Source organism: Lissotriton vulgaris, chromosome 4_1 (genome assembly GCF_964263255.1).
Source record: "Lissotriton vulgaris chromosome 4_1, aLisVul1.2, whole genome shotgun sequence".
In the NCBI taxonomy this organism is placed as follows: Eukaryota; Metazoa; Chordata; class Amphibia; order Caudata; family Salamandridae; genus Lissotriton; species Lissotriton vulgaris.
Genome location: NC_141691.1, coordinates 600,612,918 through 600,637,861, shown reverse-complemented (window position 1 = coordinate 600,637,861; position 24,944 = coordinate 600,612,918). Strand labels below are relative to the sequence as shown.

General features: G+C 46.7%; 1 protein-coding gene across 6 annotated transcripts in view; it reads right to left on the bottom strand.

Moving 5' to 3' along the window:
* The window catches only part of SEPTIN7 (septin 7), a 508,515-nt gene that overhangs the window by 310,863 nt on the left and 172,708 nt on the right, over positions 1-24,944 (bottom strand). The gene's annotated exons all lie outside the window — the stretch shown is intronic.

Below are 24,944 nucleotides of genomic sequence, written 5' to 3'. Positions count from 1 at the left end.
TTCCATGACTAAAGACCATATTCCAAAGATATGATATAACATCGCTGCTCTGAAACAAATCACAATTTTTCAACGACAACCCTGTTTTCTTCTTTTAAACGCATGATTACAACCATAAAACGGTGTTATTGTAGACTAATAAAGCCACATTATTACTGACTTACTTTTGTGCTTGTCTGTAAGCAGTATACATCCCGGCAAGTGTCAGTCATTTAAAACCTCAACATAAAATGTAATCTATTAAGAGAATGTGTTATAGCCTGATCAACTAGATCACCTTTTTATTACAGCGTACCATTTTGCCAGCCCCATATCATGTAGAGCAAAAGTACAACTTTTTTTATCATTCATTTTTTAATTTAATAATTTAAGGGAAGCGATTTTGTCTTGTGACCCAATATACAATGTTTTTGCCCTTGAATTCTTTATTTTGAGTTTAAAGATTTAGAGACGTAATACACTTTTGCATAAATGCATGATCACCCACACATCTGTCCCCTTTACGTGACCTGGCTCATTTAGAAAAATCCTGGAATAAGGAAGAAGAGGACCAATCCGGTGGTGGCTACAATGCTGCCAATAGCAGAGCAGGGCGCAAAAAGAAAGTGAGCGATCACAAAGATGAACATCTAACATACCAGATTAATGAAATCATTAGCTCTGCTTGTGTGTGTCCAGGAGTCATGTCTATAACTACTGGCATGACAGGGTACATCTGATGGAGCTATTCTAGCGTCTCAGTGTTGACATTGAAGAGACCAATTTCAAACAAGGGAGAGCTGCCCGTCTCCTCGTGTGATTGTGATTCAGGCATGTCCTAAGCAGTAGTTCTAAACCGGAGTTACACAACTCCTACCCTGGAACCCTGCGATTACTTAGAAAATTACATAATATTACCACACTGATGAGGTATTTATACATAAAAAGCAAAATTGAAACGTATCTGATAATGTTAAGAATTTTGAAACTGGAGGCAAAAAAATAAATTGCGGTCCTTTTCATGATTCGTGGGCGCTGCATATGTACAGCAGACAGAATCTAGTATTGACAATTTGTGTTCTCAACTGAAACACTGATATGCCCGACAAAAAGACAGCATGCATTAGCAGCAGAAAGGCCTATGTAAAATGCTAAAATCTAACAGCTTTTAGCTATAAAACTTTATTTTGAAAATCTCTAACCTTCCCATTACAATGCTGAAATTAGCATTTTTTTATGGTTTATTATACACGATTTCATAACCTGTATTTGCTTCTGTATTTTGTGTGTTGCTTTGAAGTTTAAATCATAGAAATTGCTTAGGTGGAATACTCCGCTTCCAGCACCGATTCAGTGGGGGTCCACAGAAGTTCAAACAAAGAATAGGAAGCTTTTGCAAGAAGGACAAAGCACTGATGTTTGCAAAGCAATTCCCTTTTTTATCCACTGCTATATTCAGCGTGTGGTCTTCACATAGCGTCACCCCACTAAGTAAAAAAAAAAATGATAACACAACGTTAAAAACGTTACATTAGAATTTTCTTCTTGGAACCAGCCAGGTTAGGGTGGGGATGGGCGTGCCTGGGAGAGGGCAGAGGAGTGGTTCCTGCCCTCAGTTAAGTGTTCAAGACGGTTTGGCCGGTCATGTGCACTTTGCATGTTCTTCACCCAGGCTACATTACAGCCTGAGTGTAGAACATGCTTAGCCTCTCAGTCCCCATCTCAGCGCCAAACCACGGCGTTCAGACCAATCACAATGCTCAGATACCAGCGCTTCGACTGGTCATGGGATTCTGGGGATCCCGGAGTACAGTTTCAAATCCAAAGTTAATTTAAAAGGTATTATGGTCCTGTGCTGGAAGCAGTCCGACATCTTATTTGGCTTGAGAGCAACAAAATCTAAATGTATTGGTTACGGCTAGTAAATGCGGGGGTTGCATCTGGGGGATGCATCTGATCATTGTGTAACTTTGAGAGGTAATTATTTTGAGGGCGTAGCCGAAATTAGATTCATAATGAATATATGCTATTAGTTTGTCACCCTGGATGGAATTTATGCCGATCCACTTCAGTGCTCTCCTTCAAAATGTATTTTTATTTATATCAAGCACCACTGCCCGGCTTCGGAGTGTGCTTTGTACATGACTAATCACAGGAACAATTGGAAAGGACATGGGTGCTATGAGCACACAGAGAGCCTAATTAGAATTTATATATGGAAGTCGTTACATCATATTTATTTGGAAAACTGATTTGTAGTTTGAATATCGCCAATAACATGCCTTTATTTAAAAAAATAAAAAATAAAATGACTGAATCAAGTATGCTCGCTCAATTGAGCTGATCGAGCAAAGCATGAACAAAACTGATCAATGGGACATAGCCTGGAGCCCATGAACTAGCACGCATATTGCTTGGGTACTGCCACGCTCCGCCAACATCCTGATACAACAAACGCTGAAATCATAACCAAATGCAATTCGAATTTAGAAGAGGAAGCGAAAAACTAGGGTTGGGGGGAGAACTTGTGTCCAAAATGTCAGTGACAGACACATTCTAATAAAGCTCACCCAGTCTTGGTGAAATCCTCCCACAAAGCCACCTGAATGTATGAAATGTGCACTGCATTACTGCGAGTTGAGCAAGTGATGCGACAGAAGGCCAAGTGAGACAATGGCTTATCGGTCCAGCTTGTGGAACGGGCTGGAAGCCAAACAGTGGAGGAGACAGAGACCAAGTGGCACACAACAGCGGCAGATGGGGCTACACGTGGCAGCATCAAACTGGAAAGTGGAGAGCAGCAGCCTTTGACCAAGGGCATGACAGAAAAACATTATGTGCCAGACTGCTGGGGACCTGGGCCGCGCACGTCACAAAGAGCAGAGAGCTGGGATCTGGGGCGAAGCATTAACAGAGGAGCCCAAGGCAGAGTGCACAGCCTAGGTGGAAAACATGCACAGCCTCCCAGTCCCTGTCTGAGTGATGAACCACGGCGTTCAGACCAATCACGAAGCTGCTGTAAGGCAGTGTCATGATTGGCTAGGGGAGCCTTCGTGCTTCTGGGAGGCAGGATACAGCAAAGAGGGAGGAGAGGCGGCGGCTGGCGACCCACAGGTAAATTCTTTTTTTATTTTTCCCATCTCCTCCACCCCTCACCACTGGCCCCTGCATTCCCAAATCAAATATTGCCCGAGAACAGGAGAAAGGGAAACCACTGTGCCCAGGTCTAGGATGGGGTTGGGTATGCCCAAACGTGGGTCCCTTGCTCACTGTGCCACTGGATTCACGCTTGCCTAGCTGATGAAGGGTAATACCTGGAAACCGGTCCCAGGATGCTTGTTTGCGGTCCAGGGAGAACCTGGCTTGGCAGTTCGGTCTAGACTGTTCCCATGAGGCACAGGGTCAAGCCGGATTTGCATATGGCTGGGTCTATACTGGAGTTAATTGAAAAGAAGGGGTGGGTAACCCAATAAACCCTTGCGGGCTTGGGCAGATAAAGTAAATTAAAAAAATTGCCAGCAAGGGATTTGATTTAGAACAATTTTCAGAAATCGAATTCGATTATCACTTATATTAGTAAATTCGACCCAACTTGATTGGTATCTGATAGCAGTTTTAGTTTGTTATACCTCTATATCAGAGAGTAATAATACAACACAGTTACGGAAAAGGAGAACAGCAACACTGGAATCTTTTTTTATCAAAAAGTTATTCTTTTCTTATTGTGCAACATTTTTCAAGGGTACATATCAATCATAACAAAAATGCATTCAGATGAAGAAGGATTAAAACAATTTCTCCTATAGTACATCAGAATAGAAAGTCCAAACTGGAATACATAATACAATGACTTCTAATTTTACTAGAAGTCACTTGTGTCATCAATCTTAGATGGAGAATTGGACTTAGAAGTTGACGTTTCGGTCTTTTTTTGTTTACTCCACAAGACCTTCTTCATGACAATGAAAACCTGAATCCAACGATGACCCCTTATGATTTGGATCCCACCAGAGATTCCTAAAGGAGCGCCTGTATGACAGTCCTGATTGTCTGGACGTGCGTCACACACACTGATCCGCGTCAAAGTACATTTTCTTCCTCAGAGGGAGTATTTCTTTGAAACTCAAGTGTTTTCTTTTAAGAATTTGAAAAAGTAGTATATTGGCGTCCGATCAAAGCTTTCGTCACAGAGAGCCTCTAAAACGGCGTGGTCAAGTGAGAGACAGCTATATGAATAGAGTGGCATGATGAGCAAAAGAACAATGGATTTAACCCAGATCGCTTGACTGGGGGTGAATGTATGATTCATTCAGCATTCCGTCCATCATTTGTTTGCGTAGCACAGGTCTAGGTTAACAGCAGATACCCCAATGGAATACATTCAAGAGCTCACAGGCTCAAGAAGCCTCCTACAAATTGAAACATAGGACTTCGGCTGGCTGGGGAGCCCTCCCCGGCTACAAGGTTGAGGTTCATTAGGAGAATGGGTATCTCCATACCGGTTCACCTAATCAGCCCAAAATTAGGCCCAAGTGGCAACAGTACACAATTGTGAGAAATAAACTAATGCAGACATCCCAAAGACCCAAAATAGACAAATCTTTCAAAACCACTGCAGCGAGTGATCTGCCTGCAACAACTAAATAAAAGAAAAGGCATGAGATTCGAAGAAGAGCAGCACAGAGAACTGACACCATGACAGTACTGCCATGAATAGACAGAACTAGGCAAGTACTGTCAACTCAGGTGAAGTAGGATCAGACTTAGTTCTCCTATGATAGGATTTGACGAAAACTACTGAAACGCACATAGAGGCAGAAGGCTGAATCACAGGAATGGAAGGCAATTAAAAGCTTAAAATCCAAGTTCAGCAAGCTATTCACTACGACCAAAAGTCTCCTTGATAAAGGGAAGGATGCATAAGGAAGAATCTGTTGTAAGAACTTATAGCTGATGGCATTCTCCGAAAAGGCAAAGTGAGCCAAACCAGATGCTTCCTGGTAGAACGCATCAATAAGCCTGGGAGCTCCAACTCAGCCATTCATCACTCAGATACCAAAACATTTATACATTGATCCAACTTGCAAACAGCACAAAAACAGTGAACCTCCTCCCACCTGTAACTCCTCTAGGATCCTAATATTCCTGCACTATACAAAGTTAAAGTAGTAACAAAGAAAATCATTTGTGGGGATAAAACAAAAATTGCAGGCCATGCATTTGGATTACAGACTTCTGTATCCTGCCATTATCGAAGGTGCCCTGCTAGTGTAATGCCTTCTTTGACAACCCCAAAAATGCTTGAGACTGGGCAGCAGAGTAAGTAAGTGCTAGAAAGAAACCATTGAACTAGTAAAACAGTCAGCTACTACAAAGTCCAAGCCAAAAGTATGGAAAAGGAAATAAGGGAAAAGTAGATTGAGGGGGAGTGGAAGAGAGTCTAGATCTCATCCAAGCAGAGATTTTATCTCGGCTGACAATGCCACTCAGGAAGGGATCCTTCCTATTCAACCTTGATGTAGAAGATGTAACATCCCCTCCAGGCATCAGAAAGGTGCAATTATTCAATTGTGTTTAAGATATTGCCACAGGACTCGTGCAGCCCCAATTTGCCCAGAAAGACAAACAGCAGGTGGCAGGCAGCTTGGGGCAAAAAAAAAAAATGAATAAGGACAGCTTCAAGATTTTTATGTAGAAAGAGATGCAACTTTGTGGATCCTGTTTTGGCAGAACCTAATCAGTCAATAGATAAGGAGCACTAGTAAAGGTGTGGGAGATGGCACTGAACACTTTGGTACTATGCTACTGGTTAAAGGGGCAAGGAGCAATTGGTCTATCTGAGCTATCACCCACTCAAGGATACTGTAGAACTTATGTGAGCTTCAGAATGGTATAGGTATCGGGAAACAGTTTATTTTTACAATTGTTATGGTTGAGAAAAGGCACTGGGAATTATTAACGAGAATTAAACTCTTATACACTCAGCACCTGGGAAGCAATAATGAGGCATGTATTTATAAAGAGCGTCTGTTATCCCATAAAGGGTGTCCTGGCACTAAATGACTTATGACATGGACAACACCACACAACAGGGAACACAGTAATCTGGAATATAAATGGACTGCTTAATCAAATTAATGATATCCAGTACTTAAGGCTAACAAGCTATATAACATGGATGTACTCATACAAAAAACAACTATTGGGGAAAAATGCACCTTCCTTGCCCGGCATTCCATGGCACTCTGCAAAATTTACTAGAGACTCGCGGGTAGTTGTGAGGCAAATATGGAAAAACAGATTTTTTTCTACATCTCTACATACATGACAACCACCCTGCCCCAACAATGTGCATTGTCCACCATCTTCCAGGCATGCATTATTTAGCTATCACAGCTCACAACCAAGTAACAGATTATGTGCATGGACTTGAATAGTTAGCTGAAAAATCAGGGACAAGAACACCCACCCAAATATGGTCCACATCCCTCACAAATTTTCTAAGAACATTGACTTGTGATGTAGGACGTCTCTTTACCTAATCCAGAAAAACTCTTGCCTTCTTCTAAGCTGCTCATATATCCTTGTCCAGATTAAACTGCTTCCTGATGCCCGAGACTTCAGACCATTCACCAGTAGTACTCACACGGGGACAGGTGGGTTGGAAACGAATGGTGGGATGGCCCCTCAGCGCATTGTGGTTGGCATATGAAGATTTTAAATGTAATGGAAGAAGGATACTTTGCACAGAACCACAACTCCGTGGAGTCATGGGAACTTCTTTGCTGGGTAAGATCATAAGCTATGTGGCAGGGCACCATAGACGAAAAGAAGAGTGTAGTTGAGATGCCACTCTCATACAGTTAGGCTCCAAATACACAATATCAGCAGAGTCTGAAATCCTCAAGAAAATAGCAGCACTGCATCAAACTCACAAAACATGCTAATGGGAGACGTAAGAGTGGCATCGCCAGCCTCCCAGAGTAAGGTATATAAGTGTGGGATAGCAAAGCGAGCAAACTGTTAAGAGGGCATAGCCAGTGTGAAAACACCACAAGACATATTAGCTTCATCAAAGTCATAGAAGCATAGTAGATAATAGGACATCACCAAACTGCACCAGCAATTGCAGTGCTTTATCAACAAGTATATGCCAAATATGCCCACAGGATTGGGCTGCAATGTGTGAACTTTAAGGGACCTTCCAGTGTGAAGGCTCACAAACAAGGAGAACAAGATCTCCTGGATGAGGAGATTTGAGGTAGAGGAAATGTCAGACACCTTCAGCCAGTTACAAAATGAGAAGCCACCCGATTCCAGTAATTCCCCAGAGGAATTTATTTTACCACATGACTTTCGCATCGCAAAGGGCTGCTGAAACATACACTCACAGTGGAAGAGCTCCCACTAGATTTATGAATGGCAGAGATCATGATGGAAAAAGCTCTCCATACGCTACGGGTCCCTGGTGACTCACACTTTAGACACATCTGAGGAGTGCTTGAGAATCGGAAAATGATTAACTCAAAGATGAGAAGTGGCAAGAGGTCAGAATGAAGCCACGAGTGGGGGCCATAGCGACCCAATGAAGGATTATCCAATCCCAGTGTTTTCACTGCAGATAAATTACGCATCTCAAACTATAGTGATTTAGCGGGACAGACTCCTCGGATTACCTGAGATGTCCAAAACAGCCAGAGGACTTCATTCATACCCTGGGATAATGTCCCAGGATCAGTCCATTATGGAATGGAGAAATACAAATCTTTGGATATGTGGGTGGCTAGAGCTGCCGACTTGGGAGCTGGGAAACAAAGGTTCGAGCCTTGGGTCACGTGCACATCCTGGGATTCTGGGCAAACCACTTAATCTCCCCGTGCCTGCCAACAAACAAAAATTAATATGTCCTTGTGTAACATAACCGGTACTCATGCAAAGTGCTTTAATACCTTCGGGTCGAGTTTGCGCTATATGAATCTGCAACAACAACAAAAAACTCCAGGTTGTGGCAGATAATTGTGGCGGCTTTGGCAACGTCTTCTGTGCTTAACGGTTTAACGAATGTTGTCACACCGTGGCCTTTGTATTCTGTTCTTCCCACATAAACTGTGTTGAGATAAGATGGCTGCGCCGCAGCGTAGGCCCACTCTGCACTCGTCTACCTTATTCCAAATCCAAATCCAAAAATTCTTTATTTCGGCCATATAGACCATAAAAGATACAATACAAAACACAATAACATACATTTTAAAAATACATATTAAAGAGAAAGTTATAAAAAAGTTCCCTTCTTATCCAGCGAGGAAGTAAAAATCGTATCAGATCAGTGACCACAGTTTAAGGGGCTTTTTTCTTCCTAATTAGCCATACTGCCATTAAAAATTTGGCTATTGCAAACACAATATGGCCAAGAGTGCTAGTTTTCATTACTCTATATGCCTGTGAGTAATTTCTAAACCCCAAGTTTCTGCAGAGCGGCGCTATCCAGTATTTTCTAGGTCTGTGATAGGCAGGGCACACAAACATAATGTGGAGGTCGTCTTCCTCGTAGGTGTTACAACATGGACACATTTTATCACCCCCCTTAATCCATTTGTAGGTAAATTTTCTGATGGGGAGTGAGCCTAACCTCCATTGTACAAACAATTTCCTCGCAAGGATGGGGAAAATAAAATCCATAAAAGGTTCAAATACATAAGAATTTTTGGATTCCAGAAATCGCACTGTAAGGGTGCCGCTATTTTGAGGATTCATCAGAAGTGCGAGACTCTTGTTTTTGTAGATTTGGGTCACGCCTTTGCGTGAAACCCTTTGGCAGCCTTGCACCGGATCCTCCCATAGCTCAGATAAGTTCATAGTGAGCAGTTCATTTTTTTTTACGAATGCAAGCCAGGGGATTTTATTGCTTTGATTCATGTTCATGACATGAATAAGGTCCTGCCTATAATGATGTAATTCGTTTGTGGACCAGAGCCTGTGCCAAAACTTCACTGGCTTTGACACCAGCTCCTCGGCAATAGAAGGGAGACCCATATCTAATCTCAATGGCAGGAGTGGTGTGCCTCGTGGAAGAGCTAGTAGGCATCTAAGGAAGTTATTTTCCACTCTCGCCAAATCTTGGGCTGCTTTATACCCCCATAGCTCGCTCCCATACATAGCAGCTGCCTTAGCTTGGGTCCGATAGGTTTCAAGTGCCGGGCTTATAGGCTTAAAAGTGGAGGTGTTGGCCACCTTCAAGATTGCGCCCGACAACTGGGACAACTTAAGTCTTGATCTAACTATCTGACGATCCCATGATAGATTTTCCTGTAGTGTTACCCCCAAGTATGTGAAGGTAGTTACCCTCTCAAGGCTGGCAGTGCCCAGGGTGGGATTGGGCCTGGCGTTAGTTGGTGGATTAAATATCATGAATTTGGTCTTTTCTGTGTTTACCTCTAGACCATGTTGTCTACAGAAAAGACCAAATCCATCCAAAATCCTCTGGATCCCCATCGGGGATTTGGAAAGCAGGAGGGTATCATCGGCAAACATGATTGCCGGAACCCTTCTGCCTGCCAAATGTGGGGCATCATTGTCCTTTACGTTTTCTAGATGGGATATAACGTTGTTGATGAAGAGACAGAACAGGGTTGGGGCCAAGACACAACCCTGTCTCACCCCTCTACGGACAGGGAACCTGGACGAAAGAGTGCCATCCCTCCCGCACCTAACCTGCGCGTAATTATTCTCATGTAGCCTAATTATGATACTGAGTATCTGAGGGGGTACCCCTAGCTTTTCCAGGACCTCCCAGAGTTTCTTACGCGGGACTAGGTCAAAGGCTGACCTCAGATCCACGAAGACCATGTACAGCCTTCCCCCCTCCAACCTCACCGTCTTCCAGTAAAGCAGGACAAGGCGGAAGATCTGGTCCATGGTCGACGTGTTTTTTCTGAAGCCAGCCTGTAGGGGGCTCATGATATCATTGGCCTCCACCCAATCTAGCAGGTGGTTCAGGATGAGGCGCGCAAAAAGCTTTTGAGGGACATCTATGAGGCTAATCGGCCTGTAATTGGCCGGGAGGAGAGGAGACCCCTTCTTGTATATTGGCACAATCTCTGCCCCCAGCCAAGAACACGGGACCGCCATACCTCCTAAGATGGCATTAAAAAGAATAAGAAGGTACGGCCCCAGATTTCAGGATGGTGTCTGAAGAGGTCCCCCGGTAACTTATCTAAACCCGGGGCCTTTCCCAGCGCTAAGCGCTCCATTGCAATCCCCACCTCACCTAGAGAAAATTCCAGGGCCACTTCCGGGGAGTCGGAGGGCTCAACCACCACTCCATCGGGCAATAGGATGGTATCTTGGTAAAGTGTCCCAAGTGGGTCTCCCAGACAGAGGAGGCGATATTAGGCTCCACTGCGGATTTGAGTTCCCCTGTCCCAGTATTCACTAGGGCCCAGAATTTCCTAGAGTCTTTAGCATTTAGGGCTTCAGACAGGTCATGCCAATGGTTCCAATCTAACTCGGCCCTTGCGTTGGCCATTGCTACTTTATACTCCCTCCTGAGATCTGCAACCTTGGCCTTGTTAGAGCCCTCTTTAATAGTGGCAATTAACTCGGACTTGATTTTCCTACAGGAAGAGTTGTACCAGGTCGGGGTACAAGTCTTTTTCCTACGAGACGGTACCACCGGATGGAAAACCTCGGCAAGGCCCCTCACTAGTTCCTCATGAATGTTAGCTAGCCTCTCGTTGAAATCAGTGGGTCTCGGTTGGTTTATAAGATCATCCACTTCCTTGAACCTGGGGAGTGCTAAACCGTATAACTTGTTCATACCATCTTCTGTATGTAGCAACTTTCCCCATTTAATGCGGCGCCTGTTTGTGGAGAGAAGCAAGTCCCCATGGTCGTCGGCGAAAGGAGTAGTAGACGACCCATCTAAAGGTGCAGGATGCTGAACCTCCAGTTGTAGGGCATTATGGTCGCTATCTGTCCTTGGTAGCACCCTGAAGTCGTGAACTTTTGGCCACATGGTAATGTCTATTATTATGTAATCCAACCTTGACTCATGGTCCTTTCTATTGAAAGTACACACTGAGGGGGTATCGGACGGAGTACGCCCGTTGCAAGCCCTCATTGCGAAGTTCAAGGTAAGGGACATAAGCTGTACTGCCAGCAGGGACCAGAATTTAGGGTGGGGTGAAGAAGAGGGTGGGACTCCCCAATAGTCATCCTCAGCGGTGAGAGCACCCTCCTTCAGTCCTTCCAGGGGTTCGAAGTGACAGTTGAAGTCCCCTCCCATCACTATCTTGTGGTCGCCTGACAATTGACCCAACTACCTTATTCCTTCGTCCACCTTTGCGGCAAAGGATGCAGGCTCCCGTTTCCAGGAGCGTAACACAGGCCCCCGCAGCCCACGCGGAACCAGGGGGGGCTAGCTCCAAGGGCCCCCCTCGGCACTGCACTCTGGCCGGAGAGCTCCGGATTGAGCCCGGAGGCCCCCTAAGTACCGTGCAGGGAGGCCCCCTCACTTTTCGTTACGCCAGTGCCTGTTCCACACACTGTTTCTGGGCCCCTCAGATTGGAGATCGTGAGTAAAAGAGAACCCAATTATCGAGCAACTTTTAAACTGAGTGCATCGGCTGTGCCAAGCGCGAGTCTAAAAGAAGCGCGCCCTTAGGACCCGGCCCCCGGCCCCGCCCTCAGTCACGTGGTCAGTGGCAGCCGGCTTGCCCAATGGGCGACCGGCCGCCAATTACTTCCGGGTCGGGATGACGCATTTCTGGAGTGGCAGAGGGCGGAGACCTTTGGCCTATTTAGGGTCAAGTCACCGTGGCCTCGGTCTCTCTTCCCTCTGCCACTCCAGCCGCCAATTACTTCCGGGTCGGGAAGACGCATTTCTGGAGTGGCAGAGGGCGGAGACCTTTGGCCTATTTAGGGTCAAGTCCCCGTGGCCTCTGTCTCTTTTCCCTCTGCCACTCGAGCCGGCTGATCTCGCGCCGTGCGCTCTCACCCCCCCTCCTAGAATCCTGTTTTAACTGGGCTCCTTAACTCCTGTTGGATTGTCGAGGGAGAGCTGAGGCGGAGGTCGGGGACCCGGAGCACAGCGGCGAGGCTCCCCGGCTGAGTCCAGGAGAGGAGACGGCAAAGACGAGCGCAGCTGAGACGAGGGAACGCCCATCTAGCCAGGTGAGGAGTCGGGTGCCCGAGGGGGCCTGCTTGCAGCCGTAGATTGCGGGAGGGGTCTGAGGGTATACAGGAGTTGCGGGTCTGTTCCGGTGGTCTGCGGCTGCCGGCGGGGCTCAGAGGGTACAGGCTCCTTCAAGGGCGACGTGGGCGGTGCTTCGCGGGTACCGGGTGCGGGGAAATCAGGAGCACGAGGTTATGGGCAGCCGGTTTAGCGCAGCAGATAGGCGCGAGGCAATTGTTGAGTCGAAGAAAGCGCGCAATTACTAGCGCGACAGAAGGTGATTCAGCGCGCCGGGGACTGGGCAGCCGTGAGGGTATTTACTTTACTTCTGTTGCTAGGCAACCTGTAAATACCGGCAACTGACACGCGGCAGGCTGTATTCAGGAGCCGTGTTGAGACGACGAAAGCACGCGTTTACTAGCGCAACAGAGGGGGTGTATCAGCGCACCGGTGAGCAGCCGTGAGGGTAATTGATTGACTTCTGTTGCTAGACGACCTGTAAATAGTGAGCGCTTTTACACGCTAGACAGGGGACATAAATAAACAATTGCTCCTTAGAAAGTAAGCCATAAAAGGAAGGAGAAGGACCCCGAAATTGCCCAGTTACTGAAATTAGTACTGGCAAAATTAAGCAAAGACCATGAGGAGAGCAGCGAGGAGAGTGAATCCTCGCAGGAGGAAAAGGCGCAGGGAGGCATAGGAGAGCGTCCTCGCAGAGAAGGGGTGCCACCCAGGGCTGCCTTCCCCCCATTAGTGAGGAAGCCCAGGGTACAATGGAAAGGGATGGGGAGGGGGGCAAAGCATAAGAGAAGTAGAGCCAGTCAGGATATAGGAGATGAGGACGCGAGATCAGTAGGTCCCGTTCCCCCTCCAGGTGGGGATGTAACAGCCCCCCCACCCACACCGGCATTACCATGGGCAGGCGCACAAGGCGTAGATTCTACTCTGGGGGCAGGACCAACAAAGGAGGCGCCCGCGCCAGCGGATCCAGTGGGATCAGTACGGGCAGAGATCAGGGAAGCTTTGAAGACGTTGGCACCTGCAAATGGAGCTACTGCGATACTTGACCCACCGACCCCCCGCCAGAACCGGTGGTTTCAGCAGGGGGTGCGCAGGACCCTATGACTGGCCTGTTGGCGTCAGTAGCCTCCCTGGTGGGACAGCTGGTGTCCCTGGCTGGAAAAAATAAACCCAGTATCTTAGCAGCGGCCCCTTGGGTCCCCGCGCATGCGGCAGAGCAGGGTGCGCTAAATGAGATCCAGAAGCAGTTGGGTCTTTTAGTAGAAACGCAGAGTGCGAATCCCAGCGTGGCTTCAGGAGCGAATCTCCCCACACCAGCAGTAGCAACAATACCTATAGAAGGTAAGGCATGAGAAGCAACAACCAAGGGCTTGGAGGTGGGAGTAATGTCAGGGGGGGTGCACGGGAATGTGTTGTCCCAGCCAGGAATGTTAGCCACGCATGTTACCTTAGAGGTGAAGGAAAAAATTTGGAAGGGGGTTTATGTGGACATATTTGCCCTCATCAGACGTTGGGACATTGAATACAAGGAGAGGGAAGGGAAAGAGGGCTCCTTCAGGGACAGGAAGCAGAGAGTGGAAGAATCTTTGACTAATTGGCTGTTTGGTTTTCATGTGTTTACAACTGTGTTGTTGGAGAAGAAAACTGAGTTGGCAATATCTTTGGTGTTTTACACGAATAAGATTGTGAAAGCGCATGCAACACATGGTGGGACAGCATGGTTAGACTATGATCGGGAATTCCGGTGGGCTAAGGAAGAGAACCCTAACATTGGGTGGGACCAGCACTGAGTGGGGAGACGGTAAGCTCTCCGCTGGGAAAAAATGACCACCGGCTGGGGAGGCTAGGATGACAGATTACGAGCCTCCTGGGTCCCTGGGCAGACTGGTGGTCAGGGGCTGGGCCCTGGAAATGACGGACAAGGATCAGAGGTTGGAGCCCACCACTCTAGGGCGCAGGTGCGCGGCACCTTGCGTGGGATGCTCAGTTTGCGAGATGCGAGCCAGAGGGCCCCTTGGTGCTGGGGTGATGATAATAATCTTGCAATCATGAAGGTAAATATCAAACGTGTGTTGTAGATATGAATTATGCATGTTATTTGCTTTTGTCATGTTTATGAAATGTTGTGATTAAACATGGCCGTTTTTTAACCCACTCAAATCTCTCTTGGTGAAATAAATGTGGGGTTGCATGTCAGCTTAGGGGGAGGCGGGGACTATGCTGGAGGATCCGGGTTCTATGGACCCGCGCATCGGCTGCGGGCCCCATGAGTATGTGCGAGTTCTTATTTGTCTTGGAGGACAGTTGGGGCACCTGATGCCGGTTAGCCTGTAGATTGAAGCGAACTGCTTTGTCTGTTATTTGTAGTACTATCGACCTTATGGGTTTGGAAGATGGCGAGATAGTTCAACCTGTCAGTGCACCTGCTACAAACCTCTCTAAGAAATTTCTCTTGCTGTAGTTATAAAGGCACTAGGTAAGTGCTCTTCCAATTCTAGTGCTCTGTAGCATTTTCAAGATCTTCGATTTCCTTTTGCTTAAATGGGTGTAATTTCTGATATAGGTTTCCCTGAACTGCATTACTTGATTGTGCTTGTGTTAAAGTGACACTCTAAGTGTCACACACAGTCGTTGAATGCAACTAATAAGTACACGGAAAATAAGAAAATGTCACACATAAGCAATTTGAAACTTTGGCAGCTATGTATCCAGGGTGGTGATGTGACACAGGGCCATGCAGTGAAGGGAGGTCCCCAACCCTTCAGTTGCACCCCCTGCCAACATTTCAAAGAGGGTGGTGGGGGGACATTCCTCCCACGGTCAATGAATATCTTGGAAATATGGCAGACTCAGAGGGCACTCGTCACATTCTCGGGAGGGTCCGCCATTTTACGTTACGTCACGTCACTGCTTGTAACACAAATTATCAGGTCGCACGTGCACCCACCCGTTCGGAAATCTAGCAGTCTGCAGCAGCCTCCTGCTTAAAGACCCACTGACATCGCGAGTGAGAGAAAAGCTCTTCAGAAAATACTGTGTGTTTATTCTTGGGAAGAGCAAAGTCGAATAATGGTGTGGGAGGAAGCCAGGGCTCCAGTCCAAAGTAAATGCCAGTAACTGAGCAGCAGCCAAAAAGAGGGGTAGCGTGGCTACGGAAACCGATCTCTACTCCCATAGCCAAAAGTAGGACACGTTTTAGTAACTCTCAAGGCGTGCCTGCAAGTGCTAGAGTCGAAAAAGTTACCAGTTACTGAATGTAAAGCCCCACTGATCTCTGAATGAAGACACACGAAAAAAGCACACACCGGAATACATATCAGCGAATGACAAAGTATCTGAGCAGCCTAAATAAACAACATCCAAAAAAACGCATATTATATATATATATATATATATATATATATATATATATATATATATATATCCATATATATCAGCAACAAAGGTCACTCCTGACTCACCAATGTCTCAGCGACCACACGAGGAAGGACCAACGAATCCCAAGAACGGCAAAAGGTACTTTATTTCGAGAAGGTTACAGCAGCGTGGCAGATATATATCGGAAATTATTTTAACAGTTACACAACTTGAATAAGTAAAGCCAGTGTCCACGTTTCTCTCCCAATCACAAGCACAGCAAACGAAAAAGCAGCCCAAGCTCCCAACACACACACACACACACACACACAACAGGTTAAGCACAAAGATCAGTGCATAGGTGCCTGAAAAAGGCAGGGGCACAGCACAGTCGGAAGCTGTGAAAGCACTCCCACAAATGGGACAGCTGCAGCACAGACCATGATAATGCAAGCTTCCTACTCAAACTACAGCACAGGCAGTAGTAGCCAAGCAGCTGTGGTACATTACAAACACGAGTCGATATCTTATACAAACACCCTTGTCTACCTACCTCAGTAGAAACATATCGAAACCAAACATCAACCCTATGCCCTATCAGCTATTTTGCTAACTAATAAATGTCAAGCTAATGAACAAACATGCAACTCATTAATGACTGCACTTTGTATGAGCAGAGGAAATTTAGGCACTTAGAAATGTAAATCAGTTGGATAATATTGAATATGTGCCTCACAGTGAACAGTTTAGCAACTACAACTCTCCTCAAAGGAAATGTCAGTGCAGCTATTCCATGGTCTTTCTCAGCAATATAAATGAGAAGCTGCCTACCATGAAAGACCTTTTTATAACAAATGTAAACAAGCATTTACAATGCAATGGTTTTGCCTTTGTTAAAGTTAGAGCTATTGGCATTGCTCTTGACATTTTTTTTATTTATGTTTTTTTTCACATAAATAAATGGCATTGTCATTTACAATAGCAGGGCACAGGGAAGGGGGGAGAGGAGAGACTAAGGAGAGCTGCGGGCTCAGGGAAGGGGGGCGAGGAGAGACGAAGGAGAGCTGCGGGCTCTTGTTGTAATGCTTGCATAGATGAGTTGGTGGATGCATGCATGGGTGCATGCATGGATGGGTGTATGGATTGGTGTATGGATAGATGGATGGGTGGATGGATAGATGCATATATACAGCCAATCCCTCAACAATTTATGCAATCCACCAACCCATCCAACCAACAACCCATCCATGCATCCACCCATACATCCATGCCTCATGCATACATCCATCCATCATGCATCCATCCACCCACTGTGTCCCACTCCAACCCCTCTAAATACAACTCATTTTTTCTGTATAAAGAGATGACTGTATTCTCAGTATATGCAGTAGTGTGTGGTGGACTTAGTTTGAGTGTTTGTTTCCTGCACACTCACACAATGTGCACTCTGCTCTCACTCGGCTCTCACTCTCACTGTGCACTCGGCTCTCACTCGGCACTGGCTCTCACTCTCACTGTGCACTCGGCTCTCACTCGGCACTGGCTCTCACTCTCACTGTGCACTCGGCTCTCACTCGGCACTGGCTCTCACTCTCACTGTGCACTCGGCTCTCACTCGGCACTCACTCTCACTGTGCACTCGGCTCTCACTCTCACTCTCACTGTGCACTCGGCTCTCACTCTCACTCTCACTGTGCACTCGGCTCTCACTCTCACTCTCACTGTGCACTCGGCTCTCACTCTCACTCTCACTGTGCACTCGGCTCTCACTCTCACTCTCACTGTGCACTCGGCTCTCACTCTCACTCTCACTGTGCACTCGGCTCGCACTCTCACTCGGCTCGCACTCTCACTCGGCTCGCACTCTCACTCGGCTCGCACTCTCACTCGGCTCGCACTCTCACTCGGCTCGCACTCTCACTCGGCTCGCACTCTCACTCGGCTCGCACTCTCACTCGGCTCGCACTCTCACTCGGCTCGCACTCTCACTCGGCTCGCACTCTCACTCGGCTCGCACTCTCACTCGGCTCGCACTCTCACTCGGCTCGCACTCTCACTCGGCTCGCACTCTCACTCGGCTCGCACTCTCACTCGGCTCTCACTCTCACTCGGCTCGCACTCTCACTCGGCTCTCACTCTCACTCGGCACTCACTCTCACTCGGCACTCACTCTCACTCGGCACTCACTCTCACTCGGCACTCACTCTGCACTCGGCACTCACTCTGCACTCTGCACTCACTCTGCACTCTGCACTCACTCTGCACTCTGCACTCACTCTGCACTCTGCACTCACTCTGCACTCTGCACTCACTCTGCACTCTGCACTCACTCTGCACTCTGCACTCACTCTGCACTCTGCACTCACTCTGCACTCTGCACTCACTCTGCACTCTGCACTCACTCTGCACTCTGCACTCACTCTGCACTCTGCACTCACTCTGCACTCTGCACTCACTCTGCACTCTGCACTCACTCTGCACTCTGCACTCACTCTGCACTCTGCACTCACTCTGCACTCTGCACTCACTCTGCACTCTGCACTCACTCTGCACTCTGCACTCACTCTGCACTCTGCACTCACTCTGCACTCTGCACTCACTCTGCACTCTGCACTCACTCTGCACTCTGCACTCACTCTGCACTCTGCACTCACTCTGCACTCTGCACTCACTCTGCACTCTGCACTCACTCTGCACTCACTCTGCACTCACTCTGCACTCACTCTGCACTCACTCTGCACTCACTCTGCACTCACTCTGCACTCACTCTGCACTCTGCACTCACTCTGCACTCTGCACTCACTCTGCACTCTGCACTCACTCTGCACTCTGCACTCACTCTGCACTCTGCACTCACTCTGCACTCACTCTGCACTCTGCACTCACTCTCACTCTGCACTCTGCACTCACTCTCACTCTGCACTCACTCTCACTCTGCACTCACTCTCACTCTGCACTCTGCACTCACTCTCACTCTGCACTCACTCTCACTCCGCACTCACTGTCACAAACACGTTGCTCGGGGCATTGGTTGACAAAGCAAAGCAGTTCCATTAAGTGTCAAACAGGTATGGAGCAGGTTTGCTTTCCCATGTATGTCTGTATTTGAGGTGAGTTGCATGAAAAAGATGCATCACCTTATCAAAGAGGAACTCCAATAGCCCCCAGCACCTCCCTTTGCCAGGAGGATGTGAACTCCTACACAGAAGCAGGGCAGAGTCCTCCATGCTGGGCCCTTGGCCCAGGATAGAAGGAGACGCATTCTATGGAGAATGACAATGTGCTAAATGGGGACCCTGCCCCAGACCTGACAAACAACACCTACATCTGACCTCGGGAATTTGTCCTCGGGCCCCAGAGAATAAATCCGACCCCGTCTGAAGCCTAGGCCGGTCAGCAGGTCGAAAGCAGCAGGGCCGTCATCCCATGCGGATGTTAACAGTGGAAGTGCGCAGTTTTTCTGTCGACCTAAACTTCTACCGCGTGTCCCCTCCACTCCAAAATCTAGGGGGGAGGGGATAAATCCCTTACGCTTCCTGTTCCCATCAACGAAAATAGTCAGCAGTCACAACAGACACACATGGACATGGTCATACACGAGCAGTCACCGAGCAGGAGCTCACACAGACGTGTAGGCGCACACAAACCGGCGGTGTCACCAGCAGCATTGAAGTTTGACAACTCGTCTGGACATCATTTAACAATAGTATTAGACAGGGGGCTTCTTGCAGACAGTCACAGGGCCTCGAGAAGAACCACCGATAGGTCCTCGACAGACGTTCGTAGTCTTTACGGTCTATGGGCGCGGACATTTCCAGTGTCCTGCGGATCCTGCTTTGGAGGTGTTTATGGGATGGGGAAAGAGACGAACACCCCCACCCCCACCCCCTGCCTTTTTTTTTTTATTCAGTCTTGGTACACGCACTCTTCCTGCGTGCTGGGTTTGCCCTAGTTGCCTCCAAGTTATGAGCACGAGGGGCAAATATGAGTGTATCCAGACCACCCCCCCCCCCCCCCCCCACACTTCTTCGGGCAAGAAAGTCGTGCCATTTCCAGGGAATTCCAAGGTTAGGAGACAGACGACTGCTGACATGACACCGTGCCAGCCCCTCCGCCTCGCCTCCTCCTGCTCTTCCTCTTTTTACCTCACCGGATCGTACCCGCAAGAACCTTCTGTTTTGGGAGTCGCTGGGCCTCAACCCTCCGCGCTGCCAGATGTTCCTCAATGCCACTCCCTTGCCTACATGTTTGTTGTCCCTGGCCCTTCGGATTGTGGCAAGCCCTCAGCGCCCCCTCCCACCCACTCTCACGTGACCAGCCCCTCTGACCACCCTCCTACCCACCCCTCCAGAACCCAGTTTGTCCTCCCAGGTTCCCAGTCACGTAGCAAGCGTGACACGAACTATAGCTTAAGTGAAGAACATAGTCTACGAAAGTCCGCGCTATATAAAATTGCATAAATAAATAAAAAAATAATCACCAGTTGCTTTACACACGTACACACTAATTTTGTTATGCACAGGCAGATTAAGTGATTTGCTCAGAATCACAGGCTGTTGAGCGTTCCAGCCGAGACTCGAACTCTGTTCTACAGCCAGACAACCATGTAAAATATATTTATATGTGAATTACACTGTTTTATTAGCGTACAAACAATGGTTTCCAACCTCTTAATCCGCATTAATAGTGTCCTCAATTAAAATTATTGGCATCATCTTCAGGGGTAGCCTCATTGTAATGCATTTGCGATTTCAACCAATGGCAGAATTAGAAAGAAAAATTACATTTTCGGAACATAATATAAAACATCTTCAGAGTTAGGTTAGCATGTTATTCTTCTCCAGGGTGACCCACACATATACACGCTGATGCTGCCGATTCTCTTGCTGTCAGGGCGTTCTCTCTCACGGTTTAATCTTTCTTCCTTCCGCACACATTTCATCCTTTACATTCACTATCACGCTTTCCTCTGTCCCGCTTACACACTCACAAACTCACTTTTTTTTCATTTTATTCAAGCTCACTCACACACCCTTCCACCTGAGCGCATCTTTGTAAGTAATATATACCCTTTCACATCTTTTTATGTAATATATACTATATTATGTAATATATAGCCTTTCACACTTCCCCCATTCCCTCGGAACCCTGCTCTCTCACACGAGCGCGCGCACACACACACTATAAACCAAATCTAGGCATCTCTATACCCACAATTATCTCTTCTCTTGCTCTCACATCGTCTCTCTACCCTTTCACGCTTTTCCGCGCTCTCACGCTTTTCCGCGCTCTCTGACCATCCCGACCTTAGCTCAATCTTGGCTGCCTCTGCAGCAGCTCTCACGTCACGTGTGATATACTGCATGCCAGTCAGGCAGACAGGCATCCCGTCCATCTACAAAGCAGACAACTGCTGTTTTACTTGGAGCTGGAGCGCTTCTCTTGCGATGCATATTTCAAACCCATTGACATCATAAAAGACGGCATCACTCTTTTTCGAACGAAAAGCTTTTCCAATGACTCCGACTCCTTCATTCATTTGGGGCATGCATCTGCCGTGGTCGGCATGGAAGAGCGGGCGGGAGAGGGGGCGGGAAAGGCGAGCACGCCCACGCGAGCAGGAAGGCAGGTGCAGTCAATGCCGGAACAGACTCTGGGGCGTTCCCGAGAACTGGCTTTCGGCTGACGTAGCCAAAAGACAAAAATTCTCGGGAAAGCCCCCAAATTTGGTCCGAGATTGACGGGCACAGCCTTCTCCCAATGGCTAGCCTCCATTTATGGAGCTAGCCAATGGGAGGAGGGGGCTGTTACCCGACTCCACACACAGATCATTAGATTTTTCCTAGCTAGCGCATGCGTACTTCGTACGCATGCATCGCTAGTCAAAACCTAAAAAGAGATAGCCAAACATTCACCATCAACCCACCTCAAACACAATGAGCAGCCCGCAGCATGTATAGTTATATTTTATAACCTGTTAATACAAACGCGGAACAAAGCTTTTTATTTAGCTTAAGGTTTAGACATTCTATTGCAAACTGATTGTTTTCTGGAATCTTCTAGAAAGTTGATCCGAGCAGTGGCGGCTCCTCCGCTAAAGGCGCAGAACCGTCGACCCACAAGGAAAAAAAATGCTAACAACAATGCTATTTTATTTTTCACTATTGTCTGGCGTTGTAAAGGTGAGGGCGGGGCTGTGCCACCCGCAGAGCAAGGGGAGGAGTGTAAAAGAGGCAGAGGAGAGCCAGACGCCGGGAAGGTAAATGCATTTTACTATAATTTATTCCCCCCTTTACTTTTTTCCAGCACCCCCCACCCAACCACTACCTCCCCCCCCGGGCTGTCTTCTGATGCTGTTTCCAACTAAAGTACATTCATTAGCAAATGACTGTCAGAAGCAGTAAAGATATTTGGTTGCGAGTATTTTCAGACTACCACTAAACATCCCGTTATTTAAGCAGGACCGTCTGAATCAAAGTTGTGTAAGAAATGTACCGCTTGAGAAAATAACTGTGCATTGGGAAATGTTGTCTCGCACCAAAGTACAATAATAAGAACGAATTGAGATGCAACAAACAGATTTTCTTGGATTATTTTTTCTGTTTTAAGTCATACAAACATGCAATGGATGCAGGTCCACAAAGGCAAACAATGTAGCTGTAACAGGTGGCAAGATAAATAGGCTTCAACATTAGAATTAAAATATAATCACATTGAAAAAAGATAGTATTATACATTTGGGGATGCAGGATGCATGGCTTGCCTAAAATACTAGATGACGGCAGCTAATTCAGTGTACAATACAAGGTAACCATGAGTATCTGCGGCTATTGTGATCCACATATTTGTGCAAAGTTCCTGTTCCCTACTCTACCTATCCCTCGGAGTTTTGAATTAACAGAAAAGCTGGCTAATAAGCCATGGTCAAAATTATTGGCCCTCTGGACAGACAAATGGGTCTAGAATAGCTCAACAAGACCAAACTGTGCCTGTGAACCAGTACAATTGAAGACGGAGATTCTAACTTTTTCTGACTGCCACCATCCTGTTAAACAAGTGCAAAGTCAGGAGCAAGAATCCAGCTTAAATTGCTCCTCTACTTTTCTAAAAGGACTGAGTGACTGTCTATGGAAACAGCTGGGAAGTATGTGCAGTTCCAGGACACTTGGTCGCCCAATAAGTAGGAGAACCCAATCATTTTCTGTAGTATATGGGCACAGAGGAAAATCTGTTGCCTTTAACACTGGTTGAGGGAAATGCATGATCCCTGAAAGTGTCCATGATGTAGGGAAACCAGTGTGCTCCTTTGAGTAGCCTCAAGGAGCTTTGGGAAATATCTCAGCTCCCTCTAGGTCTAGGGGTTTCAGACGGGGAACCTGAAAGAAGTTGTCTGGATTCCAGAGCATTTTGTTTGTCTTGCTTGGTGAGGGGGCCAGAGTGTAGCCTGGTTCTGCAGGGACTTCTGGTACAAAGAAATTCCAACTCTGACTTGCGGTGACAGAAATATAGGTTCTGTTGAACATCTTGTGCTATGTGCAGGAACTCTGGTTTATGAGCACCAGAACAAACTATAGCCCCTCGACAAAAACCGCAGATTTGTGAACTCCTGCAAAGTCACAAGGTGATCATGAACACTCCCCAGGCTTAGCACTGACCCTAGATTCCAACATTAAAGGGAAAAAATTATATCAACTTAGAGCTGAAACAACACTTCTGGTGAAGTACCCGGCCTGGAAGGAGCTAGAGAGTTCTGGTTTTCTTTGTGCATAAATATTTTGTGTGTGATATCTATTTTGTTGTGCATTAAAGTGCTTTTCTTTCAAATAAAGCATTGATTGGACACCCACTTAATAAGGGGTACCATGATGTTTTACTGTGGTCCAAGTGTCTAACCCTAAATACCTCCTTGAGTAGGTCTTGACACACTGTGCCTCATATCCAGTGAGACTTCAGTGTTAAAGGGAAGTACTTGGTAATTCCAGGACCCCATAGGGGTCCCCCAAAGCACAGGTTAAGAACCACTGTTGCTGTGGTTGCGGCTGCAGCTACTCTGGTCTTGTTCCCATTTGTTTTAGAGCTAGTACGGTGTGATAAATAACCTTCGTTCTTGGGCCCTTTGTATCTGCTATATTCAGGTCATTTTTCTTTGGAGCACATTCTTTTAGACGATCTTCTCACAATTATACAAATTGTTAGCTTATCCGATGTTCAGCGTTCACCATGTATCGCAGCACAATATGGTGGGTGTGTGCTTGTGTGTCATGTGCAGGCCAAGACATTTTCATGTTCCTCCACATTACTCCACGTACACAATACTCAATTTGTTCAAATTACATTAGAAATAGGATCTAGTTCTGGCCCATGCGTGGTTCTTATCAAGAGAAAAACTTTTGGCCAATAGCACATACTAAAATTGAGGAAATCCAATCCAAGAAAGAGCTGGTAGGCATCCTCCCTCCACTCCTCCCCCCGCCCACTTTTCCCCCACTCCCGCCTTCCTAGGGCAGGTTGCTTTTTAGGCCCTTTCATGAATGTGTCCTCATGCATAAAACCTTGTGTGGTTAAGAGGTCTGCATCTTTAACGTAACCCGGAAATTCTAAAGGCTAAAGCCAATCACAATACTGGAAAAGTACTATAGTAAATATTAGCGTCACAGAACCATTAATGTTAGTTTGATATTTGTCAGGGGGAAAAATGCAGTAACTTTATTAAAATCCTTCTCCCATCCCCGAATGTTGCCCAGTCCGATACTATCACAGCAGCACTTTAAAGCGCTCCACTGGCCGCCTACCGAGCGAGCCAAAATTCCAAACCCTCCTCCTAGATACTAAAAGCATGTGGCATCATCTAAAATTGCATTTTTTTACATTTTAAATGGAAATTCAAGGATGACAACTCAGCTAAGTATTTTGCTTGAACTGCTGCCAGCGGCCCCATTTACAAGCAGCCTGTGGTGCCAGGAAAAGGCTGCTACTGCCCACCAAGCCTGACGTCATTCAATTGACTTCTTCCTGGAATCCCCTCCAGGCCTCTCTTGTCATGCAATGCAAAGAAAGCACACCTGCTGTCAATGGCAAGAAACAGTAAATAATGCAGATGAAAATACAACCTCTAATTGAAGGCTATCATTTTGCTGTTTTTTAAGGTGTTCTCTTCGCCCATCGCAACTACGGTAATACTTTTAGTCGTATTTGCACGATAACCGCAACAGCAATAAAAGAAAATCAGTGTAAAGTATGCCCTGTCAGTAAAATGAAACAAATCCTAAAAAGGTCATTTGCATTTAGCTTATGCATCTAAAAATATTGTAACTTGTTCGCAAGCCTTAACAACAAGTTTGTCAAATTATATTATGGGTATTTCAGCCTTCTTCCTTCTGGTCCCAAATTGCCCAACCTTTGTATGAAACAATGT